Raw genomic sequence first — 26,531 nt, 5'->3', positions numbered from 1 at the left:
GTCTATAGATTAGGTGAATGGTTAGTGAATGATTATTGTTTACGAGGAGATTTGCAGTGAGGGCTTCACAAGATTGTAGAGTTTGGGCGGGGGCTAGCCTTAGCGAAACACTCAGTTTGGAGATGATGGCAATTCCGCCTCCGCGGGTGCCCTCTCGGTCTTGCCTACATATAGTGTACCCGTCAGGGATGGCTAGCATAAGTGAAGGGCCTGCTGCCTTGTGTAGCCAGGTTTCGGTTATTGCAATAAAGTCCAAATTCGCCTCAGTGATTAGATAAGCTATATCAAGGGCATGTGCAACTAATGACCTGGCATTGAGAAGCGCTCCTTTGTAGGAGTGATCCTTGGTTTCCTCTTTAGGTTGTGTGAGATTAGGAGTATTTTTCGCACTAGATTTTATCTTAGATTCAGATGTTTGTGTGTACATTGAAGCTGGGGCGATGTTGGAAGCGTTGCGTTCCTTACCATTTTGACGTTTCATCTCACGTTTTGTAGGAGGGAGGAGTCGTCTGGGTGTCTCGTGAAGTTTGTTAAGTCTAGCACGTAGTTTGTTGTTTCTATCGTGAGTGGAACCGGGCTTGGAGGTGTAAGCTAATGGTCCTAGCAGAGCTTGGTGTTTTAAGTCAGTGTAGACATGAGTATTGGTAATTATATCTGTTGATATAGGTGAGAAGGGTCCAAGTGCATGTAATGGGGTCCCTGTGTGGCTGACCTGATTGCAAGTGACAGGAAGTGTAGCTATGTGAGTGACTGTTAGTGGAGCTGTTGAGCAGGAGAGCCGCTTATTTTATATGAAAAAAATACTTCACAAACTCACCTTGTGTCAGGTGTGTGTGAAGATTTAACAAAAGGTTAATGTGAGCAGGAGAGGTAGTGGTGTGATTAATTGTTGCAGTCTGAGGATGTTGTCTAAGAGGACCCCAACGTTGCATATCTTCGGAAAGTCTACAAGGTGGTTAGGCTGGAATACTATCCGCAAGAAGAGGGGATAACTGGTGTTGGAAGCAGGAGAAACAGGACTGTTTCCCAAAAATTCAGCATGAAGCAACACAGACATTCAGTGGCGGATAGCAGTGAGGCAGTTGCTAATCTGTTTCAAGGGCACAGTAATGAAGGGAAAGGAGACAAATATTTTAGTGTTATCAGCAAAGTGGTGATAGTGAAAGCCTGAGGACGAGATAAGTGTACCAAGGGCAGCAGTCTACAGGGTGAAGAGCAGAGGTTCAAGGACTGATCCTTGGGGGATGCCTACATTCAGAGAGGTGGTGCCAGAGGTTTGTGAGCAGAGTACAGAATAGAGTTCAGAGTGGCGAGTATCAGAGAAAAAGTTGAAGATATGCATGAGTGGAGTCTCAGTGTACCGTTTACAAACAGAAGCCAGACTAAAGGCCATTATCCTCATGGTACTTGGTAATCAAGTTGAACATCATACACTCAAAGACCTTTGAATAATCTGGGTAGGAGGGAAGCCAGGCGATAGTTTACATGGCGGTTTGGGTCCGCATTGTGGTTTGCCAAAAGAGGTAGAAAATGTGCAGGAGAAAGGGATGAGCCCAGTAGTTGGAGGTTTAAGAGGAGACAAGGGCATGTGATTGGGACTAAGTGTTTGACCATTTGAGGAACAAACTGATCGAAAGCAAGCAGAAGATGGGTTGGGGCAGTAATGGGTGGGTGCAAATTTGTAATAAGATGTACAAGTGTAGTTGAGAGTAGAAGGGGTGTGGAGCGATACTTGGTGGACAAAAGAAGGGTGGTATAGGGAGGAGGGCTGCAAGTGCCATGAATTTAACAGATTTAGAGGACAATTAGTGAGCAAAGCTGAAAGGGTAGGCAAAGGTTTCCGGGGTGATTTAAAAAAAAGAAATGTCCAATTTGTTCCTTTTGCAAACATTTTTTGCATTCTTAAAGCGCTCACACAGCCCGGAGGCATATGTGAGGTCTTTTTTTTGGCAGAGCCCAGTGCAATGGATAGAGCAGTAAGGGAATGTCTGTAGGCTATGGGAAAGGGTGAGGATTCAGGATTTGTGTCGGCATCATAGGTCAAAGCACATGTTTGTGAGGGTCTAGATCTCAGAGGACAGTGGTTGGAAGGTGTGCATGTGCATGCAGGTCAAAGCATCATGTGCTTGGTGAAAGTAAAAAAAATATATATATTTAAAAGCATGGCCAATGGAATAGGCATGAATAGGGAAGACACAGGAGAGGCTTCCTCATAAGGTCAGGGGGAAAGTCCTTCTTGATTATCCTCTTCGTTATTGATGAGAAGGGATTAGATGATGGAGGTATGGAGAGGTTACAGTGAACAATAGAGTGCTAAGAGGCGAAAGGGTCTGTGTAGAAGTCAGAGGAAGAGAACGAAGTAAAGAAAGACTAGATCGAGAGTTCCCACCAATGTGGGTAGGCTGTACGAAGTTAGGTTCAAGACAGGTGACTGCTGAATGTTTAGGAAGGTTAAAGTCCATGAACATGACAAGTTACTCAAGGAGGTGGTTCAGGCCAGGAAAGGAGTTGAAAGGTTCAGGGGTGGAGGGTCAATAGAAAGCCAGACAGTTGAATAGTGGCGTATTAAAATAAAAAAGGAAGTGATGTATGAGGAGGGAGCAGAAGGGGAGAGCCGAGGGCCTCTTATCAGGAGACCCACAACACCACTGTTCAGAACCGATCGGGAAAAGTCGTAGAAGGTACCAGATTCAGCACGGACAGATGCTAGTGTAACAAAGACACGAGGGGTGATCCATTTTTAATCACAGAAACCCGGAAGTGGAGGTTTGGAGAAAGGGATACGGTAATGTGCATGTGGTAACTCCATTGGAGTAATTCACGTTCTTTCCTAGGCCTGGAATGCACGATGTCAAAGGAATTATACGATAAAATATGGCATTTATAACACTCCCATACACGCGTTTCAGGGCGCGACATATGGGAATATGGGGACTTGGGCAGTGTGAAAGTGGTTGGTTGATGTCAGTTGGGGATTGGTAACTGGTCTGATGGTCACTGGTGGTGGGTGCTTGCATAAATAAAAGCTCTTTAACCCAATTTCCCTCTGGCGGCCCATGATTTTGGAAGAGCGATGTTACATGTGCTTGTTGTATAAAGTCCCTGGTGCTTCCTTAAGCCGTCTACTTTAAAGGATGGAGTCCGCAAGGGGACAATTGCTGTTCCACAGCTTGCATTAATAAAACCCTGCGCATGTGCGGGATGAGGTATGCTGTCTAGGCGATCTCTTTTCCACAGTAACGGGAAGGCATGCCGATAGCTGTGTCAACAGCCACATCTACCACGTGCCTACACATGCTGAAGGATAGACGTCAGATGGGCCCAGTTAGCGAAGAGTTCACGCTGTGATTAACTTTCCTGGCAGCTAGGCAGTGTGATGTCATTTCCTCCTCTGCCTTATCACCGCCAGTACCATCAGAGGCAAGGTCCGTGTGAGAGCCGGCTATTGGCTACGGAGGGAACGTTCCAGAAACATTCTGCAACAAAACGATTAGGAGTTTATGTATATCCGAAAGAATGTCTAGCTTCCACGGTGACCAAAGAAAGCGGCGACGGAAAGTCGAGCGCTGCAGGATAAGCTGTGGGACTTGAGGCATGTCATCAAGGTTTTCAGTGGCCCGTAACAGTCTTTTAATAGAATCGCAGGCACGTGACAAACTGCCTCCTAAAGTGCCATTCCAAATAGACGCATTCACCAAGCTTGGTTTCTTCCCCACACTCTGGTGTCTGAAAACGAATAAAAGAAACAAAAAAAAAAAAAAAAAGAAAATACCAGGGAAAGCTTACATTACTGATCTTCTATATGTTATTTCACTTTACTTTGGTGCTAACGAACGGTTGGTTAGATTATTGGGCTGGACGAATTTTACAAATAAAATAATTGGTAGGCTCCTAGCGAGATCTCTCAATAATAATCAGGCCGCTTGGAAGATTCATGGCGATTTTCTTTCATGGCCCAAATCCGACAGCATCTCCATACCCATACATTAACAGCGAGGTTTGGGACGGTTGTGGCTGAGGCCTATAAAACGAATATCGGAAAACTCCCTTGGAAGGTTGCAGGAATGGACAGCAGGAATGGCTGAAATGTGCCCAGGGATTCACAAGGGGCGCCTCCAGAGCATCAGTGAATGTTACCCAAAACACCTTAGACTCAGCAGCAAGATCTCAGGAGGTTAGTCTCCTGCTTCAAAGATCTGTGTGTAACCTGTAAGTCGCGTGTTTGTATATGGGGAGGAACGACTGAGCTTCACTTTATGAAGTTGATAAAAATGAGAACAGAGGAAGTGGGTAATTGCGAGGCTGCATAGCTGACCCTGCTAATGCAATCGCCAGTCAGATGTGCTGGGGTCTGCTACAATAGTTCCATGACAGACCCGTAACCCTGAGAAGCAAATAAGGGCTGGGCAGGGTCAATGATACACTAAGTGAGCATGACGAAGCATTTCATTCTGCAGAGTTTCAAGTTAGAGAGGTTAGGTATTTTAAAACAGGGAGAGAGTATATGGTTGGAAGGTATGATACAGCCTATCGAGTGCTTTAAGTACCATTTACACGGCCATTATTAAAGTGCTTTGAGTTCATGAAAACGTAGTATCTTCGGAAACCAATGCATTGCTATTATTTTTTTAATTTGCACATGGCTCAGTAGAAAAAATAACTATTACAAAAAATACATACCGTGAACGCTTACAAAAAAGAATTAATTCAAACAAATTCATCACTATTATTCATATGTTAAAACACAATTAATCTCCCCCGCCGTTTTGTATAGAACATCCAGCCATGAACATTAGCAGCAACCTGATTTAAGGTTCTTTACGTTCTCGCTCAAGGTTCACGGCTTAAATTCCCAAAGAAGTTTTTTGTAGAGTTCATCTACATTGACCCACGTTGCTATTATACATGTTTAGGGATGACGTTCTGTCGGCTGCAAACAGGGTTCATTTTGTATTCTATATGAAAGGGGCTACAAGCCCATTGTCCTGCAAGGGGTCACTTTCTTTGAACATCTCTTGGGAGAAAAGTCTGACCTTTTCGGCAAGCTATTCATTGAAAGGTTGCCCAGCCTGAAATTAAATGAACCTAAGCAGAACACAAACTGGTCATGGTTCGAGTATTTTTCCCTGCGTCGAATCATCTGAAAATTCATGGTTCAGCAATATCTGTTTGCTAATGCCTAGGTAGCAATAGCACTAATCATTGTATGCAATATTGTAGTTCTGCCTCCGGAGCAATATTTACAAAATGCTACCAAATAGTTGGTGCTACGGATTAGGTCTGCATGGCAGAGCAAAAAGCTGAAGCTTGAAATTGACTGTGCCTTAATTGCTCTGGAAGGACGCCATGGATTTTTTTTGACAGCTGAGGTGGTGCAGGAACAAACGAAACTTGAGAGCACAGTAACAGATTCACACACAAGGAAGAAGGACTCTGGGCCAAGCAGGGATCTACTGCAGGTTCTGGTGGCCAGAGAAATCCTGTGAAGAACCAATGTTCAGACCAGACTGTGGTATCCTGCATAAGTTTAACATATGATGAAAGATTAACAAATCATTGTGCAGCAACTGTACCAAACCGCAGTATGCAGATTCAACATAATTGCACAACCCGCATCTGCAATCAGATGCTCCAAGGATGGTCATATCTTCAGACACTGCTTGCTCCACCTTTCAATACCACATCACTGTGTAAGATGGCAGGCTCACACCTTACGTTTGATTCTCATGCCAGCAGTCTCTTATTGACTGACATAGCAAAACACACAGCATCACGTGGTTTGGGGTTCAAAGACCTAATCAGAAATTTTAGAGGGAGAAAAGACCAAAGAATATGTTAAAAAATAATCTTCGGTCTTTACTGACTTGCCCAAGTCCCTACCCACACCCCCCCAACACATCCCTACCCCCCTACTTAACTTCCATTCCGTCTTGCCGTGTCCCTGTGACGCCTGTTCCCTTTCACTTCCGTGATTGGGAACCATTGCTGCAGGGTCCTTCTACTCTACCCCACGGGACAGCTGCAGGGGTGTCCCCCGCATCCCCCGCTCACAATATAGCCCCAAATACAGCATGTGTTATTTGGTTAAAATTTTTGTCTGTCGGATTTTTCAAACAGCCGAAATTCGGCCCAATCACGCATCCAGTATTTCTTATTAGGTCATTTTGGATTAAACCACATCACGCACCTAATACATAAAACCACTAAATAATGTCTTACAGTACAAACCATCTATGCTAAAGAAATTGTCAGGGTTAGAAATTCCGATTCAAGGAGCAGGAGCTAAAACCAGCTCCAGGGTGTGTGGAATTGCCCAGTAGGCAGGGTCTACCACTGGGGAACCAGGAGTACACAGAACACTACCAATTAACTTCCACATACGATGCACACTAACGTGTTCCCCATTGTGTTTGATCCGTTATATTTAGATGTGTCATAATGCTTTATTTACATTCTCAAACACTGAAAGTTAATGTCACATATGCAAGTTTGTAAGGCACCAGTTGGCCTCATGAACCTAAACTAGCTCCTGGTAACTAACTGTTGGTGTTAGACTAAACAGGCTCTCCTAGAGTAGAAGCAGGAGCCAAAAACTTCCCAGCAATTTTAAACCATAAATTGTAATTGTCATGCATCTTTAACACAAGTTTATCATGCAGTGTCCACGCGGAACTGCAATGTACTGTTTTACTATGGAATAATCCAACTATGGTCTCCCAAACAGACAATTTAGTGTTTTGATACCCCAGCAATGGCAGTCTGGTGCAACACAAATGTCAAAAAACATGGTTCCTGGGTAGAAGTGAAGAGAAACGGGTGAAGTTACCTGTGGTCCTCGTAACTTCAGTGGAAGGTGCCTCTGGCAGGGTCTACCTGATGCACCATCCCAAGAGAAGAGGAAAGAAGCTGGAGAAAATGAAGTGACAGCAACACGAGTGTGGTGGTAATGTTGTGCCAAGGAAGCAGGATTGTAGCAGTGAGGTTGGCATGAATGTGTTCACAGATACTAATAAGAACTGGTCATGTTAATAGTGATGAGAATGTGGTAGTGGTGACAATTAGTATTGCATCTTTGTTGTGTGTCCATAGCATTTGCGAGTTTGCTGTGTGGCATGTTGTGAGCATTGTGGGACTATGGAGGTGATGCAGGGCTGTGGGTGGGATGTGCTTCGCCATGCGGTATGCACAGTGCTGTTGTGTGCATTGTAGGACAGCTGCGTTGTGTATGCAAAATTCCCTGTAGATGATAGCATTATATCTAGTATGTGTGTACGCAATTTCTAGAATAGTGTAAAACATTGTCATATGCACTGTGAAGACATCACTTGGGAGGCATTCAAAGAGGAACCAGGAGGCTCCAAGGCCCAGGGGAAGCCACTCACTTGGTGATGAGACGCCCTTTCCCTTGCCAACGTTTTGTGCCAGAGAACTGTAATGCAGCCACTAGACAACAAAGAGGGGAGGTGACATGGCGATTTCCAATGGGTGCTGGAGCAATTCAGAGAATGCAAGAAACCCAGTCTGATTCTCAACATCTGGAGAGGCAAGCAGGAGACTCCTGAGCAGCCAGCATGGAGCAAATTCTGTGAGGCAAACCCAATCGTCCGCTCGGGAGACCGTGGCACGTGTGGACAGCGCAAGCAGGAGGAATTGAAAGAGCCGGGTGGCAAGAAGACGCAGGTAGCATCACTGCGGGGCCACCATGACTTCAAGATGACAGTGTCTGCGTTTACTCCCTCGGCCAATGTGAGCCCTAGCAAAGACAATCAGCAAGCACTGGTATCAAGAATGCCATACCACGCAAAAATAATAGGACAAGAAACACCTGCAGTAGAATGGAGAACATGAAGGCACTGACCAATCAGGAGACCCAGGGACAACAGGAAATAGCCCTAGTCAAACAGAAGGTTTCATTTTTTTAAACATTTTAAAACATACAACTTGATTTAATTTGTAGCACTTCCAAAAAAACAAAGCACAGGTAAACCTTACATTTTAATGTCATGTAAAACACGTATACCCAAACAAGTTTGTTGAGAAACCATGCAATAATTCAAGAATCGGTTTGCATTTATTAATAAAATATGTCACTTACAGTACCCTTTAATATTCCTCCCCTTCTGCCTCACCCTCCACGGAATCTACCCCCACTTCGTCATAACTCTTCTCCAGTGCAGCGAAATATTCACGGGCCTCTGAAAACTACTTCTTCCATCCCCTCTACCACGTACAAAGGCACGCTTGGCATACATCAGATCCAATTTATGGTCCAGTCGACACCAGGCCTCAGCAATTGCAGTTGTGTTACTCAGCATGCCGACAGCCCGTTGCACCTTGGGCTAGGTCACCTCCTGGGACCACTGTTGGAGATTGATGGTTAATCCCCACCTTGAATCCCGTTGGACACCAATCCACAAACTCATTGGTACGTTTGGTTTTTATGGTTGCAATGGCTACATTGACATCTTTTGGGACAACATCCCCCTCTGTACAGCTTACAGCAAGCCATGTACTTGCCACAGTGAGGATCACACTTCATCTGATTGGCCAGCTCAAAGAAGGCATTGGTTATTTCTGCAACAGACAGTCGCTTGTGGTAAGCCTTCTCAGCTGAGATAACCAGTTCATAAATTACTAGTGAGAAATGGATACGTGGTTAAGGGACAAGGTTGGTCTGGAACACCGTCAGGTCGACATTGTGTACACCATCGAATCGCAGAGAAGCAGGGATGGAAGACACAATTTGTCCAATTAGTCGGTTCAGGTTGGTGTAAGTAGGGCGCTCAATGTCCAGGTTTACGGCAGCAGATATAAATGGCTTCATTGTCCACCATGAAAGCGTAATACGAGTGCTCTAGGGTAGTATGTGTTGTGAGGATGGAGTTGTGGGTTCAACGACTGCAGTAGACACCTGGGGAGCTGAGTAAATAGCAAACTCTAGCTTAGATTTCTTTCCGTAATGAAGAGAAAGCCTCTCCATGAGCAGGGATGCAAATCCAGAGTCCATTCCTCTTCCAAAGCTGTGGAAAATAAGGAAGACGTGCAGTCATGTGCACTGGTGAGACAGTTTACGAATACGATCCAAGACCAGGTCGACAATCTCCTTGCCACTGGTGTAAAGGCCTCTTGCATAATTTGCCGCATCTTCTTTACCAGTGATCAGTTGTTCTGGGTGGAAAAGCTGCCAGCAAGTGCCCATGCGTACCTCAACCACAGTTGGTTCAAGGTCAACAGGCAGTTCTCGGAACGCACTTGCTAGCTCCACTCTCAATTAAGAAGGTGTTGAATGAATCATTGCCACCACCAATGGTTTTAGCACTGCACATCTTACCATCAGGCTGAATGCCATATTCAAGACAATACAATTCCCAATAGGCATTTCCAATCTGAACACCAGCCTGGTCGACGTGGACAGAGATGCACTTGTGCATGGTGTGTTAGGTAAGAAGTCAGCTCGGGCCTGTTCTCAGTACGAGGTGTATCAGACGCACAACAAGTCTTCGCCAGACTGCCGTGCAGGAGCAACACTGTACAGAACATTTACTGAATACCTTAAACCCCAGACATTATAAGAGGTCAAACGGTGTGGGAATTTGGAAGGCATGAAGGAGGCAGCGAGACAGAATAGAAAGCAGATCACTGGTTGATGCAGCCCAGTCCCGGAGAGACGCTGCTAAAACCCTATGGAGGACTCTTACCCAGGTTCTGGAAATTTCTAGAAGAGAAAAGATTTGCAAGCCTGCTAGGGTGCATCACCCAGAGCAAGGTCAGTGACACACAGAGAAGCAGCATCACCACAGCCTGTGGCAGGAACCAACTTAGATGCAAGGCAGTGCACCTGTGAAAGCAGAACCCATCAAGACGGTAAGGGGCTCAAGCCCAGGGAGGAAATCCTTGACTAGTGGCTAATAACTTCAGGCCACTAGCAGGGGAATTCCTGCTAGTATCCCCAGGTACCAGGGTGGGAATAAGTTCAAATGCGATAAGCATTTTGACTTTTCTACACTTCGAGCCTAAGAAGGCAAGCCACTGGCAAAGCATTTCAATATCTGCACCCAGGAATCACCAGCAAAACTAGAATGTCAGAATAAAAGAGCAAAGCTGGAGAATCCAAGAAAGCCTGCTGGAGTACTATGAAGACTGACTGAATGACTTGGTTAACTTGCTGGGCTAAGGTTGCAAGGCAGAACAGTGGGTTGGACATTTGGACTTGGGCACTTAGATTGGACCCTTACGTGGATTCTGTCACCCTTCAATCTTAGGCAGTACCTGCCTTTGTGTTGGATGGCCCTTATCGTTCCTTTAGGCAACCATCCACCCAATCCTGTAAAAATAGAGTTTGAAATATCATTTTCTATGGCTCGCGTTAGTTTTTCCCCCACAGTGACAGAGTATCGTGTGAGAACATTGTATGTGGTGGTGGCCTGTGGGGTGAATGTGTTTGCAGTATGTATGTGTGCGTTGTGGACGTGCATATTACGTACACTGGGTGTGACGTGAGGTTGAGGTTGGGTTCTGCGCCCCTGTCCAGGGAGATGGGCATTTGTGGAGGTGAAGTGAGGATGTAGAGATCGATTGCAGAGGGAGAATGTTTGGTTGTGAACAACAAGCCGAAAGAAAGGTTATGCGAATTCACCTAGCTGCCCAAACTCCTCACTCTCAACTACTCAATTTCTGATGGGTCACAAATATGTACATTCTGGGGTCACAAGGCTGAAAAGGCGAGGCCTTTTGTGACGCACCATTTAGTCTATTTTCCACCCCTCTCTTTGGGTTATTAGGAGCCAGGCCACAACTGTTGCTATTGGGGTAGCCATTATGCTGAGCACAGTAAACAGAGGATGAAGGGAGGGAACTTATTAGAGTCTAACAAGCAGCAGGAACTGATGATCATCCTCTCACCGAGACCAGATCACTAGTAGGTCTATAGAAAAACTGCATAGAATTAGTACGGCAGTTTTGGTTGGCTTGTACCAGAGGATTTAGGCCAAGTGCAACATGGAGAAAAAAGGGGATATGAAGGGGAAGAGTCTGCCACTGAGCACCCATCTACCCAGAGGCAGTTTACACCAGCACCAAGAGCAAGATTGGCACTGGGCCAATGTCAGGGCCATCATCCATTCTTTTCAAATACCAAGACCCATTCCGCACACCATCCCCAGCCAAAAGGTGCTGCCACTCACTCATCAACCCCTCTTCCCTCTCACTCATGTGCCATCCCTCAGTCACCACAAAGGAGGACTCCCAGATCAACACCCTACACTGCAACACAGAACCAGTCTCGGACGAGGTTAAGAAACGACAGCACTCCGGTGAATCAGTGAACAGTCAACAGCCCCTTTCTCCCCTTCCCATGAGCTCCTCCCATGAGCCTGCGCAACCACCAAAAAGTCAGGAGTAAGCAATCTAAGGCCACAAGAGGGAAGGCAGAGCAGAGCTCGTTTGCACACTGGACAACACGAGTGCAAGTAGAGATGGAAGTGTATTGAAAATCACTGGTACACCGTTCCACGAGTTAGGTTGCATTTTACAGAGCGTACCTTTAGTTCAAAGGCTTAAGAAACGCATCCTGGACGCTTTCTCTTTCTCACGAGCCAAATATAGAATCGGCTCAGGGCGGATATTGAAGAACTGCCAGTTTCCCAAGTCTCTGCTATGCGGACACATACACACAACGCCCGTTAAGGTGCTCAGGTGGCTAACATGTCTTTTATCAATGGCAGAGCCTTTCATACGCATGATGGAACATTTGCAACTCAACGAGCTCGCAAACCACCAGTTACCTAGCAAATCTGTGACCGTTTAAGTGAGCAACACAAAGCACCAATTCAAAAGATGTGTTTATATCCATGATGTCTACTATCTTGACATGCAAAAGAAGTTGCTTCGCGTCACTATTCAAATGGTTTCAACATCATGAATAACAACGAGCTGGAGGTTTGTGACAAAGAATCTCCAAATCCGAGTTCATTACACAATCTTGTGTTGCATGTCTTAAGTAAAGTGGGCTTAAATAGATTTTTCCGGTTGACCTAATCTTGCATTCTAAGTCTTAGAGTTTACCATTCGGGATGTGAAAATTAAAGCCATAATGTTGTCATGTGGCTTTATTATGTAAAATTACTACAATAGGCCTTGAAATGCAAACTATTTGTACCGAGTAATGTTTGGAAGGTATGCGGTCAAATTTTAAGAGTGGCGCTTCACTGTTCAGGCAAAGTCTGTGATCCTGGTCCCCCCACCCTCCACCCGCCAGCTGTCTGGCCATCCCATTCCTTCCTTTTTGGATGCAGCCAGAGTACCACTAGTTCCTTTTTCCCACTGCACCACTGAGTGCAAGTAAAAGAAGAGGGCTGGAGTAAAGAGGAGACGAGCTTCAAACCTAGTAGGTAAAGAGGAGTAAACTGTGGGGCGCGAGGGCAGTAACTTTGGCAGAGGAAAGACAACAGAAGAGGGCCACAGACTACTAGCAAAGCCATGTGAGAGACAGAGATTGGGGAGTGGGGGTAAGTGGTGACGACAGCAGACTGGAGAGAACAGGGAATAGGCAAGTAAGGGGCAGTAACAACTAGATAAGGTCTCAGTAAGTGTGTCAAAGCCAATTGGCAGGTCTGCTTAGTGGAGAAAGTAGGACGGAGTAGTAAATCAGGAAAGGTGCTATAGGGTCCATTACAGATCTCTTTAGGACAACATATTTCCCTAAATAGTTCTCTTTATGCAAGCCATATTGCCGAAAATTGTAATAAATGACAAAGTCATCAGTTTACTAAATTAAAGAAAACAAATACAAGAATGCTGATTAATCAGAGTGTTAAATGGATTGTTCTTCAGAAATGTCAGTCATTTAAATTAAACCGACCAACACCATGCAATCTGGGAGGCATTTTTGGCTATGGTGCAACACGTTCCATTAAATGAAATACGTGTCAAGGAACACAAGAGTACAAGTCCCTCTTCTCAAGAACGTATTATAGACTGTCAATAAAGGAATCCGCATAGTGAAGCCAGTAATCAAGTATAGTCCTGGGGATACAGCAGGACAGAAACCTCGCCAATCAGAACCAAAAAAGGTGCATTACATTTCCCCAGAGTCGTACATCATGGGAACCAGGAGTATAGCTCAACGCTGGAGTGTCCTGTCTCAAAGTCGGATCAATTTGTCGCTTTTAATGATCCCCCAACCCTTAAGCGCTTTGAAGCACTTCACTTGTGTATAGACGCTTTACAAATAAGCAATTACATCGAGCACCACATTGTGGACAATACTGACGGTAAGTAAGAACTGCTGCAAAGGGCTCTGAAACTGGAAGCCTGGTGATAGCAGCTCAAGTCTTTTTTATGTAGAAAATTCCAATACTGTATATATGCCTGAGCAACCATGGTCATAACTTTAAAGTGGGCTATCCGCTTTAAAACGGATTTTCCAGAGGCTTGTTTTTAAGTAATTGCTAAGATGCATGACCGCAACAGCGTTATCAACACTAACCTTTGGAAGGAGCATTGTTGCCATCAACCTCTTGTTGAACTGCCTTTAGCGAAGCAGCGCGGTTAATAAAGAAAAGGGCAACCAGGTCAAAGTCGTTCCTCCACGGAGCTACTGAATTGGCTTCACGGCAGCGTTTGGGTCACAGCCTGCGGCTGCTGGCTGGATTCCCAACCTTAGACACCATTAATGACTGCTGTGACCCTGCAGCGCGCCCAGCAAGTGCAGCACGCTCTGGCCGTATTCAGAACAGATGTGTATACTTCACCAGGGACACATGTCCTTGAGTGTAGCCGTTACATCAGTCGCGCCGAAATCCCTTAATGTTCAGACCAAGGTACACCACTGGGAAAATGCACCGCAAATTTATCAGAAGCTCATTCGCTGTGAAACAGAGCTTTCAGAAGGTAAATACAGAAAACAGAAATGCTAGGCGTAGGCTTCACCGTTTCCTTGCTCGTATTGTATTTCGGTTACGCCGAATCTGTGTATTAAGCATACATTAGATTACTTCGAGGTGATGGTCCATAACCTAGTTCACATTCCAGCGGATTATTCATGCTTCCCTTCCAATTTCCAATCGAGTTTCCAATAAAAAGGCCAGTAATAACCCGTCTTACTGTGAATGTTATCTGCCACCATACCATAGGTAATCAGAGTTCAGTGTAGTAACGGATTAAAACAGAACCCCCTTGCAGGCATTTTTTTATTGATTAGAGTAGATGGGCAAACAAAAACAGTGGAATTATGATTTTCCAGTCTTTAGTTTATGATTGTGGGGCTGCGCAAGCATCTAATCTAATGGTGGAACAGTGTGTTACCCAAAATGAAAGATCAAATTTGCCAAAAGGGCGCACACAAAATATATTTGATGGGGAAAAAACCTACTAGGGTTACAAAGAACGAACCGCAGAGGATGCTATAGATTTAACAAAGACAAAAAGAAGAAGAAAATTGCAAATAGACTCTTAAAGCACAACTCATTCCATAGCCTAAAATGTAAGCCCCATACCTATTGGTAAGCACTATACATATACACTTTCAGATCAAAGTTAAAAGAAAGACCCCTACACAATATTACACAAAGTTATGATCACAATGTTCAGGATCCAAGGGTATCAAAACAGAACCTACCACTGGTTTCCCATTACATTCCAAATAAAGAATTATACATATTCATATAACACTTAATAGCAGTTACATGTAGAGCACAGGGAAACAAGGTCTAAAACAAACAGGAAGGCTACCAAAGTCGAAGATATATTTTAGGAAGATAAAGACAACCCCCTAAACCCAGAAGGGCATGTTACACACCAAGGAGGGAAACATTAGGAACACACATTGATATAATGTATATTTTATACAGAAGTGTAATCATTAAAGTTACCATAGTGACTAGAGTGTCCATAGTCCCCTTTCCTCCATCCTTGTGGGCCTCCCCCAATATGGGGCCGGTACCGGAATCTTTGGCAGTGAATAATTGATAGAGCTTCCCCTTTAAATTTAGTATAGCGTGTGGGGCGTGGCCTCGGGTGTCGGAACCCCCTCCGCCCCCCCACCGAGGCTCCGGCCTCCAGCGCCTCACTTCAGTCCCCTTTGAACACATCAGACGCTTAGATACCTGGCTACCCTTAGTACATATTAGCCCTTGTCATATTAATGGGGGCAAGGCGGGTGGGACATATGGAGGAAAGGGGACTATGAGTAATCTAGTCACTACGGTCAGTAACTTTAATTATTCATATGTCCCATCCCCTTTCCTCCATCCTTGTGGGTGATTCCACCAAACAAAAACATTGGGTGGAGCTGTGATAACCTGCCTCATATCTAGGATGAAGCAAAAAGGTTCTTCAGAACTGCCTGACCAAACTCTGCATTGCACCTGGAGCTAGTGTGCAGTGAGTAGTGCTTACAGAAGGCCAATGGGGTGGCCCAAGTAGCCACCTTGTTGATGACATCCCAAGAAGCATGTCTCTGAAATGTGGCAGGTTTGGCCTTCACTCTGACCGCATGGGCATGAATCCCCTCTGGAACAGGTTTTCACATGGCTGTGTATGCCTCCAAAATGAGGGGAGGGGAACCCATCCAATGGGTGATGAAAGCCTTTGAAGCCTTAGAGCCGGGGGAGAGGACCCCCCCAAAGCTCAAACAATGCCTAACACTTCCTGAGGAATTTTGTCCGAGATATAAAACCTGAGGACCCTCTTGAGGTCCAAGGAATATAGGGCCCCCTCTGCCTCCGAATGATGGGTTTGGGAAGAACACAGGCAGGCGGATCTCTGGATTCATATGGAATGGAGAGACCACCTTGGGCAAGACGTTTGGGTGAATGCGCAAGAGGACCTTGTTGTTGTGAAACGTGGTGAAGGGCTTGCACGAAGGCAATGCCTGCAGCTCACTAACCATGCGCACATCGGTGAGAGCCACCAGTAGAACTGGTTTTAGTGTCACCAAGCGTATGTCCACAGAGGCCATTGGCTCAAAAGGCTTGCGCTGCAAAGCTGCAAGAACCACACTGAGGTCCCAGACCAGGTGTGGACCATGCACCGGAGGAAAAAAGCCCAGACAACCCCTTCAAGGGGGGGTCTTAACCGCCGGTTGGATGCCAAAAACACATGCTCATGGGAATTCTTGTAAGCCCCAATAGTCGGCAAGTAACCACCTGGACTGCAGAGCGAGCCAGGTGTGCTGCAAAAGCCAGTACGTCATCCAGAGGACAGGTGACGGGGTCCAGACAGACCTTTGTCGTCACGAGCCCAATGGCAGAACCTAGTCTATTTGCTCTTTTACTGGGGCCGAGTCGAGGGCATCCTGAATGATGTCCCAGCTGTCATCTGAAAATTGAGCATGCTGAAGCCTCAGCTTGTCAGGAACCAAGCAGCCAGCGCCAGCGTAGCCGGGTCCGGATGTTCCACTGCCCCACCCTGCTGCGTCAGGAAGCCCCTACTGGAGATCGGAAGGTGGACGGGACTATCTCAATGATAGTAATGTATCATTGCAGTGCCAATTTTTCCCGCAACATGTGAGGAATTTAAGGTTCACCTGGAAGAGTCAACTGGGAGTGCACGAGCCTGCCCTTCGGGCTCTCATCGGTACCCTGGGCTTTCACCAAGCTCATGAGGCCAGCGGTTGCATCCCTGAGGGGAAAAAGTCATACGGCTCATCGTACATCTGGGCAAGATCATCATCATTTCACAGAGTAAGGCCCAAATCATGCAGCAGGCCTAGCTCGCTATAGGACTTCTCCACGGCCTGGGATTCATCATCAATTGTAAGAAGTCGGCCATGGTGCCCTCGAGACAGCTGGAGTTCCTGGGCTTTGTCGTGGACACCCAGGACTGGCAGCTCGGGCTCACGTCCGGCAAAGTGCATGCCACGTGTCAGGAGACACGCCAGCTATTGGAGAACGAGGCCATCTCTCAGAGTTAGCAAGAGTGATTGGGCTGCTATCCTCTGCCATTCAGGCCATATAAGTGGGGTCGCTACACTATCGTGAGCTGCAGAGACTAAGGGTCAGCACCTGCAATGCAGTCTCTCCTACTCTCAGTGGCTAGCCCCATCGCCCAAAGCAAGGATGGAGCTACACTGGTGGCTAACACACATGGAGGCCTGGAATAGTAGGGTGCTCTTTGGTTCAGCACCCGTGATAAAGAGTCAGATGCAAGCCGCACAAGCTGGGGAGCAAGGTGCAGACCGGTCGGCGAGAGGGGGGGGGAGAAGTGGTCCCCTCCAGAAATGGAGATGCATATCAATTGTCTAGAGTTCCTCGTGGGTTCCTTCGCAGTTCGTTCTTTTGCCAGAGGCAAAGTCAACTGCGGTATGCTACTCAAGATGGACAACGTATAAGTAGTGAGATACATGTATCATTTTGGTAGCTCCAGGTCGAGGCCTCTGGCAGAATTAGCCAAGGGTTTTTGGAACTTATGTCTGCACATCAGATCTTGTTAACAGCGGAGTACCTCCCGGGGCTGAGGAATGGTGTGGCGAATTGACATTTGCGTCACCGGTCCGATTACAGCGATTGTAAACCTTGCAGAAGTCTGCCTTCGGTTTCAACGCAGATGGGCCTTCTAAACAAGGACATCTTCGCCTCCCGGCTCAATGATCAGCTCCCAGTATTCTTCAGCTGGAGGTTGGACCCTGCGGTGACTGCGGCGGATGCGTTCCTGCAGAGGGTGTTGGGGGTGGAGTGTCAAAGTGATGGCTTACACGTTTCCACCTTTTGCGATGATAGCGACAACCCTGGCAAAGGCCAGTCAGGAACAGGCAGAATTAGTCCTCGTAGCCCCAGTCCGGTATCCAGTCCTTCTGGAACTTTAATCGAATTTTCTAATCCTACTACCCCAGACTTGTGATCTGCTGTCGGGTCCGAATGGGGAGCACCATACCCTCCTGCAGCGCAGGTCTTCAAACCTTGGCAACATGGATTTTTTCAGGGTGAGATGGAGAGACCCAGGGATTTTGTGCAAGGCTGTCAGCCTCATCGAGGAGAGCTAGGCTCCTGCAAGGTCCAAGAGATACGCAAACTCTTGCGGTGCATGGGTGCGCTGGTGCTTGGAAGGGAGTCTCCATCCAGTCTGAGCCCCTGTAGCAGAGGTTTAAAACTACCTTGCCAGACTAGCAGAGCGGGGTTTAGCATACAGGATGGTGAATGCCTACCGCTTACAGATTTTAGACAGTCACAACCTAGTCGAGGCGTCTCTGGTAGGGTAGCACCAGCCAGTTTTCAGGATGCTCAAAGGTGTGCAATTGGCAACACCAGGCCTGGGTTGTTACGACAGGCTCTGGGACGTGAATACCGTTCTCAATCGATTTCTCTACTAGCCGCCCAATGCGGAGTTATCCCGCATAGCCCTCCCCAGTAAGCTCACTACCCTGCTGTGCTTAGTGTCTTGCCGGAGAGACTACAACGTCGGGTCCCTAGACTTAGCCAGCCAGGTATACTCTCCTGATGGAGCGGTCTTTCATATCTCTAGAAGAACCAAAAGGTCATACAAGAGTGATCACATCCCAAGCATTCAGCGAGCAGCTGAACTATGCATGGTGAAGTGCCTGAAGGCCTTTGAGGAGATGATCTCCCCTTTACAAGCCGACCCAAAGGTTCAGTTACTGATCGCTCTCCACAAGCAGCACAAGCAGTTTCCGCCCCAACTCTAGCTCGCTGAGTACGATGGACACTCATGCAGGCCGGAATAGATACCGCTCAGTTTGGGGCTCATTGTCAGGCGTGCAATGGCCTCCAACGCCTTCAAGATGGGGGTCAGACTGGAGGACATCATGAGGATGGCCGACAGGGCAGGAGAATCCGTTTTTAAAGAATTTTACTGGAAACCGGTAGAGCAACCAGCAACATTGGTGGTCTAAACTTTAAACAAAAGGAATGCTTGCCTCTGGTCTTGACAATAGAATCAAGATTTTCAAAAATAACTTGTAGAAAAGTCTTGATTCTATTAAAGACACAGAGGTGAGTATTATCCCACCTGTTAGTAAAAATTCAGGTTGAAGGTCTGCTAGGATTGGCAGGAGGACATATTGGTCTGAGTTGCATGATGTGTTATTCTTGTAATGTCTGAATTTGTTCCCCTCCCCTCATGTGGCTCTCTCGCTTACACAATGGGTCCTACTGGGGGTTGTCTTCCTTCAGTGACCTTTTGGTTTCGGACAAGCCCAGCTGAGGGGCGCCAGAGCTTACAGCAGCAGTGAAGAACCTGTCGGATGGTTTGAGTGCATGGAGTTCTACGTTGTTGCCTAGGTTTAGCAGTGTAGAACGAGGAAGTGGAAGAAGAGCTGCAGGCATTTGAGGGGCCATGTGCATGCAGAATTGGCTAGTTTAGGTCACATGTTTCGTGGCCATAGTCCAGATTACGAAGGATTTCTAGGAAATGGAGTTACATTTTCAGTTAAAGTAGAACTTTTTCCTTCGAGGATTTCAGCACCTAAGCAAGTTTTGTTTTTCTGGGAACTGTTGCTTTGCTAAAATCTTACTGCTGAGCTTCTATGGGTAACGTTGATTAAAAGAAAGAAGCATGCTCGCTTCTGTGTTTTTAATTTTAAAAAAAAGAGTTTTCTAAAAGTTATTCTAGAAAATCTTCATAGCAGCGAGATACTCCCTACTAGTTTCGGGCCGTTGAACAGAAGCATGGAACGAGACAAATTGGTGCGTTTGCTGGACGGCTGCGTTTTTTTGCAACGTCCGATGTGCGTCACGAATCCAGACAATTCTTAGACAGGGTGTTATGTTTAAGAGTTGGGGGTCGAATATGCACGCTGGAGCCGCTGGTGGGTTTCAAAAGTCTTTACTAGGTCAGGTTCACAGGTAAGTGCATAAGGGAAGTAAAACAGGTAATATAGGCAGGGGAGACATCCACCGGCCCCCTTGTCCATTCAGTGCCCGGTCTCAACGGTATTACCCTGGAATTCTCTTGCACGCTCCAGCATAAACATTCCACATTAACATTCTAAGTATGACTCAAGCATACTGCACATGGACAGGGGCAGGTCAAAACCTAACACATCTTCCCCCTTTATACCAGATAACAATAGGAAGAAACACAGGGAGAAGATGCAACACTGCTCTGAACACAAACAAACCACATGCATTCTACATAGGTCAGTTCTTTTAAGTTCTGTTCAATATGACTTTCACCAACCAAGCTATAGCTCAGAGCAAAATTTGCTGCCCTCACTTTACCTTTCTCTAGCTCAAAACGGCTAAACACTAACCTCGGACCAATATCAACTATGTAGCGGGCCCCACTACAGACATTAACTAATAGGAAACCAGCCCTCATTCACCGATCAGTCATAACCACCATGTATCATGCTAAACCATCTATTCATCTAACTTCATACTAAAAGATGTGCACAAACACTTTCAAACCTAGCACATATGCCAGGCGTAGATTTGTTCTACTACAAATGAATTTGACGGGACTATCCCCATCAACAATTTTCGACATTTTAACCATATGACCGACCCTTGTGCAGGACCCACACAAACCAATAAATAACTCCACTCACCTCCACACAGTCTCGAATTCAGCATTAAATATGGTCTATAATAACACGAAAGTTTCACACCCGAAATGGAACCATACGTTAAGCTTGCAGAGAGATCTTGTGCGTACATGTGGCAAATAAATGTCTTTGGTTAAGTTTACAATTCATCTGTGTGTACCTGTGGGAAAATCAGATTGTTAAACATTATGCATGACAAGCATTTCCTTTACATTTCCTTCTCATGGGTTATTTGATACATAACACATTGCTATAGGTATGTGTTATACAACATTGCGTCAAGCACAAAACTATAATGGCATCTACACACTTCATATGCACGTCAATGCACATCTATGCCAGAAATTTGCACATAGCGCCAAACGAGAACAACTCCAATGTGCAACGTGCATCAGACACTATGGTCTAACCATAGCTAACTGTGGCTCAACCAATGCCCAACCAATGGGACCTGATCTGCAGTAATACACAACTTTTGCCAAAACACAAGCATTCAATGTACCATCAGTGGCACATCCCATGCTAAACAATAGCATCAATATGTAACCTGCGGCACAACCAGCGCCCAACAAATGGCAACACCTTTTCCATTTTAGCACAACTTATGCTAACTAATAGTCTCTAATGGGCCCACAACGGCTTAACCTACGCCAAATCTATGGCATCAAATATGTCAACAATGGCACTTCCTTTACCAAACCACTGACATCTATTTTGCCATACTACTGGCATTCAAAGTTCCAAAACCATGTCTGACACTACCAATAACAACGCAACCTCTAGTGCTCATTATGTCTACTATGCATATCATATCACTTTGCCTTTCTCATAACTTAACCAACGAACGAATCAGACATAAAAATGGGTAATAAATTATGCAAGAAAAAAAAAAACACCTCCTGAACCCAGCAAATAAATCTTCAGTGTCTATTGGTTGAATTTCTGGAAGAAAACGCAATATTATGCACACATATCATACATTTTAAGTTGCATTGTATCAATTGACCAAACTGTCAAAACATTAGATTTACCAGCAGAGTCACTTACAGTGGCGGCTGGTGAGTTTTAAAGCTGGTGGGGCGTAAAGTTCCCAGGTGGAATTTGGGAGCGAGTGCAAGCAGCGCGCAAGCCCGCACCACCCAAGGAGGGTGTGGGAGGGTTCTCCCCGCAAAACATTTTGAAAAATGGCCTCCAAAATGTGCCATTTACTGTCCAAAACCCACCGAAAAATGACATAAAATGCATTAGGTTTTACCTACTAATGGTGGTACATTATTATTACGTGTGCAAGTGTGATGGTGTATTTTACAGCAGCTTGTATTAAGAATCGCTGGTACTATGATGTATGCATAAAGAAATTCATCATTATATAGTCAGTAATGATGGAAAAATATCATTTTGTCATGCTGTTACTGGCATTCATATGCATTCATCCTCTCACTTCTAAGGCCACTTCTACTCCTCCTACTCCTCCTGTTCTCTGTGGCCCCGGTCTTCTATTTCTCAGGCCTATTACATTCCTAGCCCTCCCCTTTTCTATAACCCCTGTCCTCTACCTTTCAGGCCTCTTCCACTCCTAGCCCCCACACCCCCTTCTCTGTACCCACGTACTGTACCTCCTAGCCCTTTGTACCCCCGTTCTCTTTCACCTGGCTCTGAAATATCCCATAAGGTGGGCGCAGCTGCACTCAACAAAAGCACTTAAATAATTCAAAGATGTGTTGGAAACAGATATATCTGCTTAAAAGTGTGCTTTTGCTTTAACAAACACTTTTGCAATTTGATTCACATTTTTCTTAAAATGAGCAAAAGTGTTGATAGAATGCATTTTCCTAACCAAGACACCATTTCATCAAAAAATAAACCTCAAACTTGCGTTGCATTTCTGGTCTTCCAATGAATCGATGTGAGCAATCGCCTCCCAGTCCCGACCCTAACCCAGGAAACCGTGAACCCCCATTTGTCTGCATCAACAAAATCTGGGTTCATCCCGCCGTGAGAAAGAGGGGCTGACAGGGGAGGAGGGGTAAGCAAACCCTTCACAAACTACATCCTCTACAAAAGATCATAAAACAGCATATGGAGAACAGAAGAATAACTCATCTAAATAAAATTCAAGTCAACAGGGGCTCTGACCGTTCTGTCGAGCACAACAGACACCACAAGCTATGTCTGCCAAGAACTTATTAGATATAGTTCAAATAAGCAAAAAACATATGTTCCCAAAAGTTTCCCTCTGTCGGGTAGGGCTATTACACTAAACTCTATTAAATTATACTGGCTATTATGTAGATGGTACATCATTATTATTATTATCAATGATGATGTAGGATCTGGGGCAGATTAGATAGCGTTTTGTGCACTTCTTAGGGGCTTCAGTGGCAGTGCAGGGTTGCATCACTTACGCATAGCTGCAGCAGCGACGTGAAAGGTGCGACGGGAGTTGCTTGGCGGGATTCGGGAAGGACCACCCTGCCTATGTGTCCGGCATTGCTGGTCATTCAAATCCCTCAACATTCTACATGCACCATGCCATGGAAACACAGGGCAGTTTTCGTAAGCACGCCACTTAAGGTCCCGCGGGCGCCCCTTTTAAGACCTGCTCTTCAAATATAAGACTGTGTAATACTCATTTTACCTACCCCCAATTTAATTCGTCAGGGTTCACCAAGTGCATTAGCGAACAAATGCACTTTCAACCCGCTACCTTCCCATTTCGCACAAACTCACACCAGCAGCTTTCAGTGACTGATATATTCCTCCATACCCAATCCGCCTCCCTGAAAATTTACCATTTCCAAAAATATTCCAGCCCTTTGTACTATTCCCTATCTCCAGAAGGACGCCTGATGGTAACCGCATGCACTGCTTTGCCAAAAGCTGCGCACGTTATACTGGAAAAGTCTCTCATGTTAAATAGCAAAGCAGGATCCTCACAGCCGCACCCTTTCAACTCAGACACTCACATGGAGCTTTTTTAAATCCCCGCTTTGAGGCCATAAAAGACTCCAGTCAGAAATTAAATAGTTATAATTAGACATACCACTGCTACTGCTACCTGGGTCACTTCGATGACAGTGTATAGCACACGGAAGAGACCCAGGCCAGCCGCTGAGCCGCTAAAAGACATTCAAGGCCTCGACAACATGATAGGTGTCTTTTACTCGGGAGGACACAGCATACATCTCTCACTGAGAGTCAGGTAGAGGTAGGCCAAGTGTCCCGCGGCCGCCATTAAGTTTTAGTTAAGGAAACTGTCTTCTTAGAAGACTAATCGTTTCCTTAACTGAAACCTAATGGCGGCTGCGGGACACTCAGCCTACATCTCAGTTTTAGTTAAGGTTAAGGAAACTCTTAGTCTTCTTCGCCAATGCGGCATGGAAGACCAAGAGTTCACTTAACTAAGAAGCCAACACAAACACAATTTATATGCTCACTTACCTGGGGCTGCAGCAGCACACGTCCGTCCGTGGATGGGCCTGGTTCTGGGCCTGGGTCACTGCGACGACGAGTCCTCGACCACCACACCAGCAAGCAACTAGGATCAGATGGAAAGAACGAGAAGAAGGTGAGGCACACTGTGTGCCCATGACCGTCACCCGACTCCACCCACACGGATTGTCATTGGCTGGTAGACAGCCAATGACAATCCAACACAACCTGTTGCTATGGTCCTGCATGGCCTGCAATGCTAGCACAGGAGTCAGGTTTCCTCTACTGCTGCGCTGTTTGCGCAGAATACCGACAGTGAGGGGCCACCATTCCACCGCCCCGACAGCCTCCCAAATGTGGGAATGGGATCCGTAAAGTGCGTGGAGCTCAGAGCTCCACGCACTCTACATGGTAGAATATGGACGTAGTCTACGTAGATCCGGACGCGCCCCGCTGCTCTAGGTTGGGCAGGAGCAGGCCTGGCAGCCCAGCATACTGCAGACATAGCGGCAGATTAATAAATAAATAATCTGCCGCTCTGCAAAAATTGATTAAATTAATTCCAGCACAGCAAAAAGAGTTGTCTCTTCTTCTTTCTGTGGTGGGGAGGGGGGGCGGCGCCCCCCCGCCCTAAGTAAGCAGCCGCCACTGGTCACTTACTCAATCCCTTAATGGATTGAACATCACAGCAACACCCATTAAAACTCCCCAGTACTTGAGTTTAATGTAATTTCACTCTGGATGTTGTTTACACTGGAACTTCTCCACGACTCTGTAACGTCTCTCTGTGCTGATCCCAGCACCAAAACGAGTGTTCTAAAAGTTGTGCTTCCTTTTCTTTCTGTTGATGGCAAAGTCCATAGATAAACAATTAAAAAATCTACACCCTGCGGCGCTTCATTCCCGTCGCTCATATCCCTGCAGACAACATTCTTGTTCCGATGCAGTACCTTAAATAATCCTTAGTGTGTCTCACTGAATGCCAAAGCTTGCATCGTACAACGTTGCGTTTCCGTATGAAAACCCGGAACTGGGGCACGTTGTTTTCACGTAATAAGGTGCTTTTCTCTGATCATCATTACTTGATGATGCGGTGGCTGCGTTGGCCTGACTTGGAACGCAGAAGAAGTGTTCTACACCAGTCACAGTCGCTGACTCCCCCAGCAACCATGTGATGTCATCAAAGGTGCAGAGGAACAGGCCACGGTTGGATGGCTCCAGCCCAACTGTCACCCCCACGCAGCCAGGAATAGGAAGCCCCGCAGGCCCCACACAGCGCTGCGCACACAACGCTGACAGCGCCGCCGCCGGGACCACACGCCCCACGGCCCGGAATCGAGGCAGCGAGGGAGGAGAAAGTGAGTGCCCATTCACTAAATTCATGTTCTCCACTATTGTTGCACCAGCCGCACCGCGCCTTTAGGTAACCTGAATGTTGGGACTGCCGGATGTTATGGATTGCATGAACGGTCGTGCACTTTGATATGTGGGCCATTCTTCGGGATAGTCTGTATATGTATAAAGGGCGCTACTTCAGGGGAAGACATTCGCGCCATGTCTAATTACAATAGCGCTTCCTCCCAAACTCTATGGACTTGTAAAATTCACTGTCCTTTTATATGCAAGTGCCAGCCCCCATTGAATTAACGCCTGGCACGGTCTATTGCCAGTCTTAACAAACAGGGCACGCTCGACTTTTGCAAGGGGACAGCTTGGGGTGGCCGGTGGATGTCTCCTACTTCTCGGGTTTCTGCCTCTCTCTGTCTTCAGGTTCCCTTCTCCTTGAGTGCAGCCTTTCTTCTTTTGGCAGTTCTCTTGCTCCTGTGACCGTCCCAAAGACCATTCCTCGTCGCCAGTGTTATGTTTAAGAGTTGGGGGTCGAATATGCACGCTGGAGCCGCTGGTGGGTTTCAAAAGTCTTTACTAGGTCAGGTTCACAGGTAAGTACATAAGGGAAGTAAAACATGTAATATAGGCAGGGGAGACATCCACCGGGCCCCTTTTCCATTCAGTGCCCGGTCTCAACTGTATTACCCTGGAACTCTCTTGCACACTCCAGCATAAACATTCAACATTAACATTCTAAGTATGACTCATGCATACTGCACATGGACAGGGGCAGGTCAAAACCTAACACAGGGTTACTTGCTCAGCGAGCAGATACAGGCTCGTCACAGTGCCACCGGAAGGAGAGCTGGCGAGCTTGACGAGTGGTAACTGAGGTTTCTAAAGGAACATTTTACTTCAGCCATATACTCTTTCTAGGTAATAAATCGGTTCCCTGCGTTCAACGTGGCACAGGCAGGCTTCGGAAGCAGCTGGGAACCTGCCCCTGGCGCTAGAGTCCCATGAAACAATGTTTACAATAAATCGCCAACTGCCAAGTTCCCTCGCCGTCAGCCTGGGTTCATTCATATTTGGACCACCGCCATCCTCTTAAGTACTGCTGGCCGCGAGTGCCGCACTTAGCCAGGCATTCATTGTTAGCATTTAATTAATGGTGTCTCTTCTAACGGATTTCCTACACGGAAGGGAGGATAAGCAGTACATGAGATAGAACAAAGGCAATATCGTGCACCTGAGCAACTCAAATTCAGAA

General features: G+C 46.2%; 1 protein-coding gene and 1 pseudogene across 2 annotated transcripts in view; both read right to left on the bottom strand.

Annotated features, from left to right (window-relative positions):
• The window catches only part of MYH10 (myosin heavy chain 10), a 1,173,511-nt gene that overhangs the window by 981,794 nt on the left and 165,186 nt on the right, over positions 1–26,531 (bottom strand). The gene's annotated exons all lie outside the window — the stretch shown is intronic.
• LOC138581904 (tubulin alpha chain, testis-specific-like) lies at positions 8,104–9,636 on the bottom strand (annotated as a pseudogene).

This window comes from Ambystoma mexicanum, chromosome 3q (genome assembly GCF_040938575.1).
Source record: "Ambystoma mexicanum isolate Mex_15411 chromosome 3q, UKY_AmexF1_1, whole genome shotgun sequence".
In the NCBI taxonomy this organism is placed as follows: Eukaryota; Metazoa; Chordata; class Amphibia; order Caudata; family Ambystomatidae; genus Ambystoma; species Ambystoma mexicanum.
The sequence above is the reverse complement of the archived record's forward strand: the minus strand, read 5'-3'. Positions and strand labels throughout refer to the sequence as shown.